Source organism: Camelus bactrianus, chromosome 11 (genome assembly GCF_048773025.1).
Source record: "Camelus bactrianus isolate YW-2024 breed Bactrian camel chromosome 11, ASM4877302v1, whole genome shotgun sequence".
Lineage (NCBI taxonomy): Eukaryota > Metazoa > Chordata > Mammalia > Artiodactyla > Camelidae > Camelus > Camelus bactrianus.
The window spans coordinates 73,426,094-73,441,695 of record NC_133549.1 but is presented as its reverse complement, the minus strand read 5'-3'; the positions used below and the strand labels follow the sequence as shown (position 1 = coordinate 73,441,695).

Genomic DNA, 15,602 nt, shown 5'->3' with positions numbered 1-15,602 from the left:
CCTGCCAGCCCACTCCCTCTATTTCCCTGCCCTGCTGGATCCTTCTTCCTGGCATGTGTTACCTTCTACCTTTTATCTTATTTATCATCCGATGCCCCACTCTCTTCACTGGAGCAAAAGCTCTTCCAGTGCAGGGGTTTCTGTGTGCTGCATTCACTGCCATGTCCTTGGTACCCAGAACAATGCCTGACACATGGGTGACAATACCAGCGTGAGCACAGCTTGTTCAGGCAGATCCCACCCTGACACAAATGGTGGCATGTTGTACATGCTGGGCTCAGCCTCCTTTTTAGGAAGACAAGTCTCAGTTCAAACTGACTGTCACTCCTATAGGACAGAACTGTGTCTTTTCTACCTCCTTTCTCCCAAGGACCCAGCCTGGTCCAGAGCACATAGCGGATGGTCAGAATGACCATACTGGAAACTTGATCCCTACCTCACACCACAGATCAAAAAAAAAAAAAAAAAGCAAAATAACAGACTTTCTGGAAGATAATATAGGAGAATATCTCCATGACTATGGGATTGGGGATTTTCAAAGAGGACACAACAACCACTAACCAACCATAAGGGAAAGTTGAGAATTTTCCAACATTGAAGTGAAGAACTTCTGGTATACTCCTTGAAGAGCGTGAAAAGGCTGGCCCAGGGAAGAGGAGAGTCTGAACAAGACAGGAGCCACACAGTGCATAGTGAGGCCAATGCTCAAGGGCCCTGGAGAGCCAGGCTCCCCAAGACTGTCTGCAGTCACCCAGGAAGGCTTCCCAGAAGAGGTGGAAGGTGACTCCATCTCACTCCTCCCCCAGCTCCGTCCTTTTCCCTCTCCTCCAGGAAAAATCAGAGACTTAAGACAGACAGAATAGCCCTAGCCCCACCTTCCCTGCCCCACGCAGAGATAACCAAGCAAGAAGAAACAAATGAGGGAGCCCAGGAGCCTGGCAGTGCCTTGAAAAGCTGGGCTTGACAGGGCAACAGCATTTAACACAGCTCACACCATCCATCACTGGGGCCCAGTCATTTAGATACTGGGCATTTGATTAAACTAATATGGGCGGCTGGGGCGAGGCATGGCTGGGCGCTTCCTACCCTCGCCTACAAATGAGACCGTCACACACAATCCGATTACCTTGACTGCCACATTTATCTCAGGAGAGGGGCCATCCATCACTCCTCAGCAGCTGGCTCTGCATGTCCTCCCGCAGGAGGGGAGAGAAGTGGGCCCCCAAGTTTCAGCAGGCGGTGCTCACTCAGTCATTCATTCCATCACTTTCTCAGCAAATACCGGCCCAAATGCTGACCCGGGGGGCAGGTCTTGGGCGGGGCACTGGCCTATAGAGCAAACACAGTCCTTGCCCTTGAGGGGCCCATGGAGGAGGTACAGGAGCTGGCAACAAAAGGCGAGCTCTGCGTGCCACACTGCCAAGTGGCTCCGGCGTGAGTCCCAGCCCCCTCTCCTCCAGCTGGGACTCTGAGTGTGCCATGTCACTGATCTGGTCCTCAACCTCACACTCGTAAAAGGGGATGATTAACACAGGGCAGCCAGTTCAAAATAACTCCTGCAGCGATGGAAATGTTGTCTATCTGTGCTGTTCAAACGGGAGCCACAGGCCATGTGTGGCTATTGAGCACTTTGTAACATGGCTACTGTGACCAAAAAGCTGAGTTTTAAATTGTATTTAATGTTACTTCATTAAATTTAAGTGTGACTGGCCACATGGGGCTCTGGCTTCCATGTTGGACATCACTGATAGAGTGGTTGCTGCCTTTTCAAGATTGTGCTGAAGGGCCAACCAGGCAGCCTCGAAATACCCTGTACGAAGTTCTGCACATAACAAATGGCCCCTGAAGGCTGGACCCCCTCCTTCTCGAAGGGAGGGCCAGATTCTGAGGCCCAGGGGAACAGCAGCTGTTATCTGATAACACGGTCACCTCTACTGGCTCGTCATCCAGCAGGGTGAGCAGACTCCCATTTTAAATAAAAAGAAGTGGGACTCAGAGATAAGGATGGTACAAACCCTGTAGTGGCAGACACAGGACTTGAGTCCAGGTGTTTGTGGCTTTGAACCCACCTCCATCTTCCCACTGGACACCTGACTACCCAGGGGACTCACAACAGGAGGAAAGACCCAGGATGGGGCAGGCCGGCTGGGCAGGCAGGGGGCAGCAACCTCTCCCCTGACCACCACGTGTGTGGATGCCACGTTGGCCAGCGTCTTCAATGGACTGGTTGCCCTTCAACGCCAGTGCTGAGGAGGTGGGTGGCAGGCACACAGGTGCAGCCGCACCCTGCCCGGCTCACCTCAGTCCCTCAGGCCAACCCTAAGGTGGCAGTGAGGCCCCTTCTAGTGCAGGGCAAAGCTGGGGCAGCTGACAGACTTTAGGTTGTAAATACTTCAGGCTTCCTCTGCTTTATAGGATGCCAGTTAGCACAGTCTGGAAAGGGGCAGACACGGGCTTAAACCAGCTTCTGTACTAGGAACCTGAGCTCTGAGTGAGTCAAGTCCCCTCAACGGGGACCTGACCATCCCCTTACAGGGCTGGCGTGGGGATGAAGGGCACTAATGAGTGTGCAAACAGAACTCAGCACCTGCAAGTGTTTGCTCACTGGGACCTGTTAAAATCATTGGTACTTTCCGAGCTCTCAGGGCAGGTCAGAGACCAGGTGAGACCCCCAGCCGGTGCCCTGCAGGTCTGGGAAGGCTGGAGAAATGGCGTCTAGAAACAAGCATTCCAGTAGGGGTCTGAAGACCCTACCCCTCATTGGTGGGCTGTGTGACCCGGCGCCAGCTGAGTCACTCGTCTAGCAAAAACGAGAATAAAATCAGCATGTGCTAATCCTTCTGTGAGGATCAGATGGAACATGCAAAAGCACTTCTAACCTGGATTTGGACAAATCTGGTAGAATCTACGTGTGCCAGTGGGCAGGCTCTCCCAGTGACTTCAGAACAGCCTAACCCTGGAGAGAAATCACCTCCCCAAGTGAAGACAAGTGCCCTGCAGAAACAGCTGGCGCTCAGGAGTCCAGTCTCCAGACATTTAAGAGGCGGCCTGCTGGCAGAGGACTTCTGATAAAAACAGAGGCTGCAAAGGGGCAGGCCCAGGTCAAGGGAAGCCTGTTTGTGAGCCCCTCTCAGGAACTTGCTGCAATGGTGGCTGGCAGGCTCCCAGGAGCGGGCTGACCTGGCTCTGGGGCTTCTAGCTGGACCGGGCGGCTGCGGAGGATACCGGGGACACGCTGCAGCTGTAGGAGGGAGCAGGCTGCCCTGGCTGGAATGCAGGAGGTTGCTGGCAGGGGACCACCACCAGGCTGGGAGATGGGGAGGGATGGCTGCAGGGTGGGGGCCAGGCCAGGAGAAGAGCCTAGAGGGGAGAAGTGACCTGAAAGAGGCAGAGGTGAGATGGGACTGGGGAGAGAGGAAATCAGGGGAGCTGAGGAGGCCTCCCAGGAACACCCCCTTCCCCTAGACTCACCCCTCTCCACTGTCCCAGTCAAATGTACACTTAGCCACTCACACACTAGTATAAATGAGTTTATAACAAATGGTGCCAAGATGGGCAAGGAGCAATAATTGAAGGAAAAAAGATGAGGTGGGGGAAGGTGGCAAGCAGCTCTCCCTAGCAAGCCACCAGTGAGTGGGGACCTTCTGTTGCCAGTACCACCAGCATTCCCCCCCCCTCACAAAAATGCCAACACTCTTTTGTTGCCACTTAAACCAATTTGGGGGTAATTCTGCAGGCAATTGTCTTCCTATTTACAATGCAGCTCAGTGATTGCATCGAGGCTGATGGTTCAGGCTGTAATTGTATGGTAATCACTTCTGTTTATGATCGATGCGGAAATCACTATTGTTTTCCAGCAGGCTTGTTAAATCAAAAAAGTGCCGGGGTGGGGAAGGAGGGTTTATTTCTGTGAGTTGGAACCCGGGGAAAATGAAATTAGGCAGAGCAACCCAATGTCGGGGGAGGTGGATCTGATGGCAAAGGCACCCTCATCAGCTCAGAGCTGAGATAGGCAGCGACAGAGATGCAGTGACAGCGAGAGAGACATGGAAGGTACAGGCAGAGAGGCACAGAGACACAGGTGGGTAGAGACACAAGGAGGTGGGCAGGGATGCCTAGGGAATGACCAGGCTCGGGACAGAGATGATCAGATAAGCAGATACACACAGAGGTGCCAGACAGACCCTGCTGCTCATACATCCAGAGATGCTGAGACAGAGAGAGAGAGAAAGAGAGAGGGAGGAGGACCCCCTTATAGACACCCACACTTTACCAGACCTGCTCTCACCCATTCCTAGGGAGATGGGGACAACCCAGGTGCCAGGTAGCGGGCCCAGCACTACCTGCCCTGCGGGGCTGGAGCCCCATACCTGCCCCATCTGGGATCTTCCTGCCTCCTCCTTGCCCCGGCCCCAAGGCCGCCTACCTGCGGCCTGGAAACAGGGTGGCAGATGGCACCTGGGGGGCTCAGGTGGCAGGAGCAGGGCAGTGTTGAGAGCTGAGCTGCTGCTGCAGAGAAAGGGGGTGGGGGCTGCCCACCTGGCGGGCAGAAACCTGAACCTCCCAGAAGCTGCAGGGAACAGGCCTGGGCTGGGTGAGGGGCAGCGCCTCCCAGGGCAGCCACGGGCCCTCCATGGCTCCACAAGACTGAGCCAGTCCAGGCTGAAGGCCAAGGCCCAACAGGGAGCGAGCAGGCACCAGCTGTGCGTGCAGCTCCGACAAACCCCTAGGCTGCAGGCTGAGCTTGGCTGCAGGCATGTGTTTATTTTCAACTACATGCCTTTCTCTCCCAGCAAAAGTACAGGGAGACCATCAGGCAACGTACTGAAGATCATGACCGAGGTCAAAAATATTAGGTGTTTGGTTTCCAAAGCCTGCAGGCCCGATGCCCCTGACCTCTCCTCACATTGCCTGCCCCTCTCTACCATCTGAACCGCCCTCCGTATTTCACGGTTCTGCCTCACCTCTCCAGGGAAGCCTTTCCCCACCCGGCTGGACCCTCCTCCCCTGGGCCTCACGGTACTGAGTGTCATATTGACTCTGATGCAGGACCGTGGCGGCCCACAGACCTGGCTCTAATCAGCTCAGAGAATCCACAGTGAACGGGTGACAGGCAGGCCGGGCCCTATCACAGATGACCTCGCAGTGGCTGGAGCAGGAACAGCACTCAGCAGTCTTGTCACCAGCTTCAGTGGGAGCATGAGGCCACCCGGACCTGATGAGACGGCTTCCCTCAAACCCAGGGTACCCCAACTCTGCTGATATGCACTGCGTGTTGTCCTCTAAGGTGGCCAGGGCCCTGGGATGGAGGGCAGGAAGCTCAGCCCCCTTGGATGGAGGAGAGGACCATCCCACAACCCTTGCATCCCCCATCCCTCGGCCTGGGTTCAGGCCCCGAACTTGCCCTGGCCTGGCCCTCAAACAGATTGGGCCCTGAACTGGGGCGCCCTGGCTGCCTAATTAGGGGCTCAACAGGGCATGCCAGGCAGCCTCTGGAAAACCTTAGAAGTGGAACAATTGCTCCTAATTGGATTTCCAGGATTCGGCTTAAGAAAACAGACTACTTCTCCCCCGGGACTTTGCTTCTGAAGTATATACAAACAAGTGATGGTTGTTCAACATTAAAAACAAAGTTGGCGAAAATGAGAATTTAAGCTACAATGAAGTTGTTTAAATGGAGAGGGACCCTCAAGGGCGGGGAGCATATGTGTGTGTGCATGTGCAGGTCTGCACATCCACACAGGGCATACAGGGTGCTTGGCAGGTGGACACCTTTTAGGATTACGGTCTCAAGCCAGGAGCCCCTAAACAAGCCCCAAATCCTGAGGTCTGGACCCCACATAACCTCAGGGAAGTGGGGACAAGGGCCACTGGAGGGCACCAAAGACTTGCACTCTGAAGGCGGAAGACCAGAGTTGGAGCCTCAACTCTGTCCTGGCAACCCCTGCCCGCCCTTAGCCCCGCTGGCTGCCCAGTGTTGGCAGTGACTGAACCCCCATCCCCCGGGGAGAGATGGTACCATACAGGTGGAAGCACCTTTCTGGACCCTGAAGTGCTCTAAAAACATCAGCTATTTTTACTCCCTGCTCCAACGTGTAACCTCAGAGACAAGCTCTGACCCCTGTTTACTTAGCACTCGGGAGTCAGGACCCAGGGTAGGGAGGGTAAGGCAAGGCCACCTGGCCGGGGTGTTCTCCCTCCCCACACAGCCCGCAAAGGGGAAGAGCGCTCCGGGTGAGCTAGCAGAGCTGGTTACCAGAGACCAAGGCTCAGGGGCAAGAGGTCAGAGCCAGCTAGAGAGCGAGCAGGGCCAACCAAGGGGGACACTCCCTGCTCAGGTGTTGTGCCTGGGAGACAGGGCGGTGAGGGCTCAGAGACCCAGGTGGCCCTGGCTCAGTCAATGCTGGTGCCAAGGAGGACAGGAATCAACAACCCCATTTTTCCGGTGGGGAAAGTAGGGGCCCCTAGAGGCGAGTGACTTCTCATGAGAAGTGAAACGCCGGTGGTCTTCTGACTCTGTGGTGCTCTGATACATCGAACATCTGAAAGTCTCTCTCTGTAGGCACCTCTGAGACTATTCGCAGACTTCTGCCATCCCTGAGACAGGCAGAAAGGAAGCTGCGGGTAGCCAGGGCTGATTTCCCCAGGAAGCCACGGAACGCTTTTTTCCTAAAGGTCTGGGAGGGTCCAGAGTCATCTTCCTGAGGACCGGAAGGGCCTTCTGGGGTCAGCTCCAGCGAGCCGAGCCTTCCCAGGCCCCTCCCCCAGTCCCTGGAGAGCTGCAGCACAGAGGGCTGCGGGGCCAGATGCCCTTGGCCCTCTCTTGGGAGGGAGAACATCCCTAGAGCCTTGGGGTGAGCCCCCACTCAGAGCTGCATGTCTGCTCTCTGGCTTGAGTGAGCTAAGGATGCGCCTGCACTGGAGAAGGGGCAGGACGGGGCCAGGGCCCCCAGGCCATTTGGGGGACCATCCCTCCTACTCTAGGATGATGATATCAACTAACATTTATGAACTGCATCCAGGAGCACAGACTCAGCAGGTCCTCACAGCCATCTCGAGGTCACTGCTATTACCATTCCTGTTTCTGCGGAGGCTGAGACGTCTCAGAGCTTCAGTAACTTGCCCAAGGTCACACAACTGGTAAGTGGAGGGGCTGCTGTAAACACCCAGGCTCTACATCTCTCTGACACAGCCCAGCATAGTAGGGAGGGATGATGCGGGCGCCTGCACGCCCCAAAGAGATCAGGACACCTTAATTCTTATACATACATGCCATTCGGCTGCCAAGGTGCCCCCCCCCACATTACAGACACTCTCAACACCCCGTGTTTGCAAATCTACACAACCCTATGAGAACACCGTCATATACACTCATCCAATAATCAGTCAACCTGTAAGTGTCTCTCGCATGCCCGCATGGGGTGACACACATCCAACCACATGGGTACACTGTATACGTAAGCAGATGCAAAACCCACGTAACATTTGCCGATGTCCCATCTTACGCTTTTCTGCAACACACATCCCCTGCAACAGGCATGCTCCCACTTTACGTATGGCCCTTCCAGCTCTGCCATCTTCGTTTGGGGACTTCAAGCTCCCAGAGGACAGGGACCCTGTCTTTTTTCACATTCCCCACAGTGCCCCACCCAGAGCCAGCTCTTCATTTGTTTACTTACTCATTCAAAATGTATTAGTGTGTACTTTTTGCCCATTTGGATGTGGAACATACCAACTCAAATGAGCTCCAGCCATGAACTTGAAGAAACAGAATATTCCCGTACAAACCAAGGGCTGTTAACTCGGGCACAGTGAACCCAGGGGGGCACAGGCGTGCGTATGAGTGAGCAGACACGCGTGGAGGGCGTGTGTGCAGGGATTTCCACTGTTACAACAGGACTGCCGGGGCGAGGTGCCCCTACTTTACAGAGAGGCAATTCAAGTGGCAGAGGGGAGGCTCAAGCTCCAGATCACCGGGGTGGGGGGTCCCAGCAAGGCTTAAGTAACAGGTGTCTAAGACCAGGGAGGCATCCAGGGAACCCAGTCTTTGGGTGGCCAGGCCTGTCCAGAGCTGGGATCTATCTGGGCAAGAGCCCTCAGGGCACCACGGAGAGCACCCCACACTCCTGGGAGAGGAGGGGGCGATGAGGAAGTCACAAGCAGGGAGGAAATCTCCATTTGTAATCTGAGGACAGAGATCTTATCCAGGTCATCAAACGTATCCCGGAGAAAGTACAACACCATGCAAAGCCCTGAGAGGATTATCAGCCCCTGACAGGCCTGATGCGGGGAGGCTTCATTCCAGGTGGGTGGGCTGTGGGGGCTCCACTCACTAGGGGCAGAGGCGGTGCTGGGGCAGGGGGGTGGCCGAGTGGTGATGATCCTTCTCCCCCAGCAAAAGCCTGCCCACCAGGCCCGTCTGCTGCTCACTGGCGCCTTGGGGCAGGGGCATGGAGACAGCGGAGGACCTATTCCTGTTTCAAAGTGGCCCGGACAGGATGAGCCAGGCTGTGCTCACAACAGGGAGCGACTGCTTGGCCCTTGTCCCTTTTCTTGTCCTGATGCTGACCTCTGGCTGCTCCACTCAGTGGGCTGCGCTGCCTCCCTGGGGTGGGGAGAGGACATCCAGAAGTCATTAGAGACCCCGTGGTAAAGCTGCCCTGGGTTCAGTAAGGGTAGTGGGGGGGAGGCTTCCTCTGCTTTGGGTGCCACTGCCCTGAGACCCCAGCACGGTGGCATCTGTCCTCCTTCCAGGGCCTCCCCAGGAGCTTTGGGGGACTGCTGTTGGCAAATGAAACGCAGACACACCTGAGGGTTAAAGCCACAAGCTTCTCTCAGCAAACAGTGAGGGGGGCCCTGAGCCCGTGGCCAAAAACTCTCAGGGGCCCAGGGGAGGTGGGCGGCTTTTGGCCCCAGGGTTTCTCAGGCTGGGCGGGGAGGGAGGTGGGCATTCTGTATGTTGGCCAGTTCAGGGCTGGTGCTGGAGGAAAGGCCCCCTGTGCAGGCGCAGGAGGGGGTGAAATGGGGGAGCATTTGGATACACTTAGGCTGTGATGGAAGATTATGAGGCAGGGAAGCAGGAGGATGTGTCCCCAGAGGAACGGGCCTTACACAAACACGAGGAGACCGATGACAGAGCAGCAAGGACGGCTGACGCTTACTCACGGCTGAGGTTCTTGGGCAAGTCAGCCAGAGAGCTTCAGGAGTCCAAGGTGTAGACTTACAGCTCCTTCCTCAAAAGGGAAATGAAAGTGGATGCGTGTGATGGCCCCATGCCCCTCCTCCAGGGCTAGGACACCAGACGGCTGCCGGCAGCAGACACCACGCAGGAGGTGGGCCTTCCGCACTGCACGGCCAGGTCTCTGGTCACAACACACAGTATGAGGAGCACCTTACAGACGAGGAAACAGGCCCAATGTGTGGCCGGGTCAAGAAAGAACCCAGGCGTCAGGGCTGAGGAACTCAAGAGAAACCGAAAGCCCAGCTGGTTTGGGAGCTGGTCATATGCCGTGAGGGTAATAAGTCAACCTGATAGTAACAAGAGCTAACACTTACTGAGCAATTACTATGTGCCAGACACTGAGTGCTTGCGCAGCCCCCTCTCATTTACTCCCCGCTGCAACTCTGCCAGGCAGAGGCAGGTACAGGCAGCTCTGTTTTATTCATTAGGAGACAGGGGCTTGGAGAAGTTAAGTGACTTGCCCAAAGTCACCCAGTAAATGACAGATGTGGGTTTCATAATTACTCCCCAGCTCTGTCTTGGGAAGGGTGCTGGGTGGCCTCATTTTAAGAGCCCAGGCTGGGTGGGGATGGGTGGGGTGAAGCAGGGAAGTCCTGCGGGGCCCTGTGCTTCACAGAAAGGACAGCAGGGGAAGTCCAGGGCCCTGTGCACAGAGGAGTGGGTGGGAGCTGCTAACAGGGAGGTAGGCAGAGGCCCCGGGACCCTGCCTCCCTACAGATCCACGACGACAGATCTATGAGGCCCCTTAGAGACCCTCCAGGACTGTCCAATATGGTAGCCGCTAGCCCCATGGGGCTACTGAGAACCTGCAGTGTGGCTAGTGCAATTGAGGGACTGAAATTTTCATTTCATCTAATATACACTAAAACAGCCACATGCAGCTAGTGGCCTTTCTAGTGGACAGCACAGTAAATCTAGTGATTCTTCCTACAGGTGGGGTCCCCAAGAAGGACGAGGGCTCGGCATTGTCACATGGTCAACTTGGGAAGCCAAAGCTGGGTCAAGAGCTCAGACCTCTGTTTCTTCCTAGGTGACTGCCTTTGCTGTGACCCATCTATGTCCAGGCTGGTCACTTAAGCCACATATACTGAGTACCCAGCATTGATACAGGTCATGGTTGTCCTGTCCAGCAACTTACAACCTAGTGGGGCTGACACCTGGTGGGCAAATGACCACATAAAACAGGCTGATGTAAGGTTGTGGGTCCTGGATATACAAAAGAATGAAAAGGACTGTTAGGAGACAGGGTCCTGTGTCTGTGTGTTTGGTTGGGGCAGGGGGCCAGGGAAGGCCTCCTGGCTGGTGGCATTCAGGCTGATCCTGGAAGCGGCAGGGTGGAGGGGAGGTTTCCCTCACCTCTGAAACATGGCCCCCCATTTTTCACCGCCCTCTCTCCCACATGTAGGGTCTGAACCAGATGCTGTTAAATCTTCTGTGCACACTGTGAATCTGCCAACCAGATCGCACTCTTGGGAGGTGGAGAGGGTGCCTATAAATCACCAGCCGCCTCGGGCTCTGACTGAGGAGGCACTGAGAGGGTGTGAGGCCAAACTGCCGCCAGTCCATAGGCTGTCCCCCTGTCACCTGTCCCCTCCAGCCCCAGGGAACCGCCTACATTGATTGAAACCCTCCTAGGAAGTGGCTGCAACCCCTGAGGGACTGGGGGCAAATTCCACAAACCAAGCTCTCTTTTTTTCCCAGGAGAGAGCAGAGGGGAGGCCTGGACAAGTTCCACCAAGTTCCCGGAGCTCCTCAGAAGAAGAGCTAGCTGCCCTCGCCCCCCCCCCACCATGGGCAACCACAGAACAGGAACCCTGCAACCAGACGAGGCTTTCCACTGCGTCAGCAGAGGCAGGGACATTCCCACAGCAGAGCTCTGACCTCGCAGGGCTCCCCGACTTCCCTGAATGGAGTCCTGCCTCAACCCAGCAGCATCCCTGCTCCCGGAAGCCCTTAGAGTCCCAGGGGTCTCCCTGGCTTTCTCTGGCCCCGGGGATAAGATCTGTGCTCCTGGAATAGGATCTGTTTCAGCAATGGCTCCGCCTCCCATGCTCACCTCTGCTGTTTCACCTGGAGCAACATCCTCCCTAGGCACCCCTGACATTCATTCCCCTTCTCCCCCAAGACCCAAATCCTACCCATTTCCAAAATAAGGGCCACCTGGGAAGAGTTTCAGGCTACCCCAGCCCGAAAGTCACCACTTCCCCCTCTTTCTTCTACAGCTCTTAGGGTGTGGAACATAAGCCTCTGTTCATTCAGTTCTCCTCACCCTGCTGCGCCTTATGCTGGCGGTAGCACCCAAAGGCAGGGCCAAGCCTTCTTCCGTCTCCTGCCTCCTCACCTCACACACACGCACACCCTCTAGCATAAGACTCCAGTAGCTGCAACTCTTGGAGTGGAGTCTACCTTTCAGAGATGAGACATAGAGCAGCGCTCTCAGTACAGAGATGAGAACAGAGGCCCCCAGAGGGGAAGTGACTTGCCAAAGGTTACACACTAATTTGGCACCAGATCACAGATGCTATCACTTGAGCGCTAGGCCCGGAGAGCCATGCTGCCATGAACAGTATCAGAATTATCTGAGGGGGCTTTACAAGACCAAAGAAAAATCACAGAGGCTGGGCCATACCCCAGAACCACATCTCCGGGGTGACTGGGGAGCCGTGGCCTCAGGGGATGTGGGTGTCCTGGCCAAAGTTCTGTCCTTCATTCACCAGACATGCACAAAGTACCCACTACTGCCCAGGGCCGAGCACTCATGAGGCCTGGACCCAAGGGTAGGTGGGGGCAGTTGGAGAACCCAGCAGGGTCACAAGGGCTTCAAGCAGGCATCTGTGTCATGGCTGGGGCAACTGAGAGGAAGCGGGCAGGAGGGCAGCAGACTGCCTGGCAGGCCCAGCCTAAGGCTCTGGGCCCGGCTCTGTCAGTCCGTTTTGAAGGGCACACAGCACAGCAGACTCTGGGAATCAACAGCACCGTGAGCGTCCCCAGAGGGCCCAGGGAAAGGCCCAGGAAGCAGGGGCCTTGAACACCACCTCTGCCTCACTCAAGGGGACTGGGAACTCGGATTGTCCCCAAAGATCCTCTCATTCCTCAAGCTTCCCTGCATGGGCCTTGAAGACCCCTTCTCAGGGGTGCTGGGATCCCTGACCGAGAGACAGCCCCTATTTAGATCTCCAGTTCTGGTCAGCTCAGGGCCAAGGGAAGCCGGAGGATGCAGTGAGGCCTGCTGCTTGGGGGAGGTGGGCACCTCAGGACACGGGGACAAGGCCAAAGACAAAGTGACCTCACTTCAGGGCTGGAGCAGGAAAGTGAAGCAAGGCATAATTAAATCTTTTATAAAGCTCAAGTTCAAAGCGGCAGACTGGGATTTGCAGTGGACCATGAGAGGGCATTAGCTCCATTCCAGGCCCTCCCTGCCGTGTGACCTTGGGGCAGGAAGTCCCTTCGCCCCTCTGGCCAGGAGCTCCCGGAGAGGCTGGAAGTGCTTCGAGGGTAGGGGCGCTGTTTTTCCCTGAGCAGGCTCCCTCGTGAGGCTGCTGCCTCTCTGCCAGGCCCTGGGAGAGTTTCCTCCTGCAGCTGAGGCTTCAGGGAAAGCAAGGGCGAGCGTGGCACCGCGAATGCCCCGTGACGTGAGGGGCAGCAGGCCCGGGCAGGGGGAGAGCAAAGGGAACCCAGTGCTAGCCAAATGTCCCCCAGCTCTTCTCCTCCTTGGGCTGGGGCCTGCATGCCTCCCTCCAGGGTGGTGCTAATGAACCTGGCCATGGGTCCCTTGATGGGGTCCTCCCCTGTGGAGAGGAGTCAGCCTCTCCCTTGGGACCAAAGCCGCATTGATCAAGGTAAACACCTCCTCTCCCGGAGAGCCTCTCTGACTCTCCCAGCTCTGCCAGCACAGAACTCTCTGTTCCTGGGGACTCAAGGCTGAGCTGGCTCTCCCGCCCGATCGATGGATGACGTCACTAAGGCTGACGCCTACTGGGCACCAAGACAGTCCTCTGGGAGGTCTGAGGCTGCTCCTGGGACCTCTGCCCACCATTACCCCTGGCTGACCTCTGCTAGGTGGCAGAGCACTGTCAGGGAAGTTGGAGACATGGGGCTCATGCCACTCGCTGGGTGACCTTGGGCAAAACTGAATCTCAGCTTTCTCCTATACTAAGTGGGAGCACCTGGCTGACCTGTACTCCCCTTGCTGGGAGGTGGCCAGAAACGCAGCACTAAGAAAACTGAAGGTCCCTGTATCAAATGGACTCAGCCGGCACTGTCACACATGTGGGCTCTGATCTGACATTCTCACCTCACTTCTCTCCCAAATCTCCATCCTTCTGGGCCAGAGCTGTCCAATGGAACTTTCTGCCACAGTGGAAATGTTCTATGATCTGAGCTGCCCCATCTGGTAGCCACTAGCCACGTGTGGCTGTTGATCATCTGAACTGTGGCTGGTACAAATGAGAAAATGAACTTTTAATTAATTTAAATGTATAAACACCCACATGTGGTTAGTAGCTATCATACTGAACACTCCTGTTCTAAGCACAGCTCCATGATCCTTACTCTCTGGGGTGTGACCCAGAAAGAGCCGTCAGGAAGCTCCCAGGTAGGACTCTGGTTGAACATCTGTGGGAGCACCTCTCTCAGTCTGACTGGCTGCCATCAGACTGGGAGCTCATCTTGGAGTTCCCAGGGACTGAGCACGGCCTGGTTGTTTAGTATTCAGCCAACACTGACTTCCATCCAGAAGCATTCTTTCAACCTCTCCATCACCTCCCCACTCCAACAGGGAAAGCAGCTTGCAACCAGCTTTCTGTTCATGCAGTCACTCAGCAGTCACTGAGCATCTACCACCTGCCAGGCATGGTGGCTGATACTGGGGTACACTGTGATGAGTAACATATGGCCCCTGCCTTCAAGGGGCTCACAGTCAAGGCCATGCTCCTGTCGGAGCCATGATTGGCTTCCTCTGTCCCCTGACTGGGTGGTCTCAAGCACACCAGTTGGTTTTCCCACCTGAAACAGGGCTCCCAAATCCCTGAGCACACAGGCTGTAGTAAGAATCAGGAGGAGCGGTGGAGTGGGGGGGGGGCAAAGGGGCTCTGGTGGATGGGGAGGCTGTGCAGAGGAGCGGAGACAGCACTGTGAAGCAAGTCTCAAACTCTGTACAGTCTGCTGCTTCCGGTATAGACCCAGATTCTCACTAAAGCATCGCTGTTTGGTGGTTTCTCACTAAGGAAGTTCAGGGTAAAAATAGCTCAGGAGGGGACTTGAATCCTAGTTGGGGGGTAGTCACTGCCCAGCTAATACACAAAAAAGGGAAAGAGGCTTACTAGTAGCCACGTGGACTCCCAGACTCACCCCCTCAACCCCCCTGCCGTGGGTCAGGGCCTTCTGCTCTGTAGTGGATGGGAGATGAGCTTCCAGCCCAGAGCCCCAGAACTGGAGGGGATCTGAGTTCCTATACACCATCTGGGGACACCCTGGTTTCAGGGTGCATCACTTGCCTGCTCTCATTCCCTAATCGGGTTTCTGGCCCACTCTCAAAGAAGGGCCATTAAGAAGCTTTCTGGCACCAACTCCTTGCCAGTTGCCTCACAAGACCATCCTGCTGGAGGAGCTACCAGCCATGCCTGGCACCCATCTGCCAATCCAGCCTGATGGTCAAGGGCAGGGGACCCAGGCACCCATCCTGAGAGTGATGGTCTCCTGAAGCCCATCCATGGAAGCACCACCTCTCTTAACTGGTGCAAAGGGTGAGGACAGGGAGACATCCCTGACCTCTTCTACTCCCACCCAAGCTGGCTTCCAGGTGAACTCAAGAATTGGGACGTATCTAGTGCCCCAGGCACCAAAGCTTGTAAGACCCCTAGACCAAAACCACATGCTCCTGACTACCAAAACAGACATTCAGCCCAGGCAGTCCTCTGAGAAACGCTCTCTCCAAGGTCTTAAACAAGATCCTGACAGCCTAGTGTCAGGCACCCCTAGAAAGGCCCCTTCCTGCCCTCTAGCGCGAACCCATCTCTCCTCCTCCAGCCAGCCTCCCAGCAAACACTTGTCAGAAGTGTGTTCTGCACCCACCACCTATCCGAAGGGCGCCCCGTCGCAATGGTGGCATCACCAGAGCCCATGGGGTCTCTGGAAGCTTTCGGCATTAGGGCAGCATCCTGACAAAGGAGCAGCTTGAAGTTAAGGACCCTCGGCTGCTTCCTCCGCGCAAGGTTTCCTGGCTGATTCTTATTTTTGCAACAGAAGCCGATTCAGGACGGAGCCTTGTAAAATGTCTGCTGGAGAGCCAACACTTCACCTTCTGGGGGGTGGGGGGGTGGAGGAGCACCCTGGTCCCGGACCCTGAGGAGAAGGAGGGCCC

At 55.9% G+C, this 15,602-nt stretch overlaps 1 protein-coding gene across 7 annotated transcripts in view; it reads right to left on the bottom strand.

The window, feature by feature from the left end:
• ZMIZ1 (zinc finger MIZ-type containing 1) overlaps positions 1–15,602 on the bottom strand; it is a 228,790-nt gene that overhangs the window by 48,740 nt on the left and 164,448 nt on the right. The window lies entirely within an intron of this gene.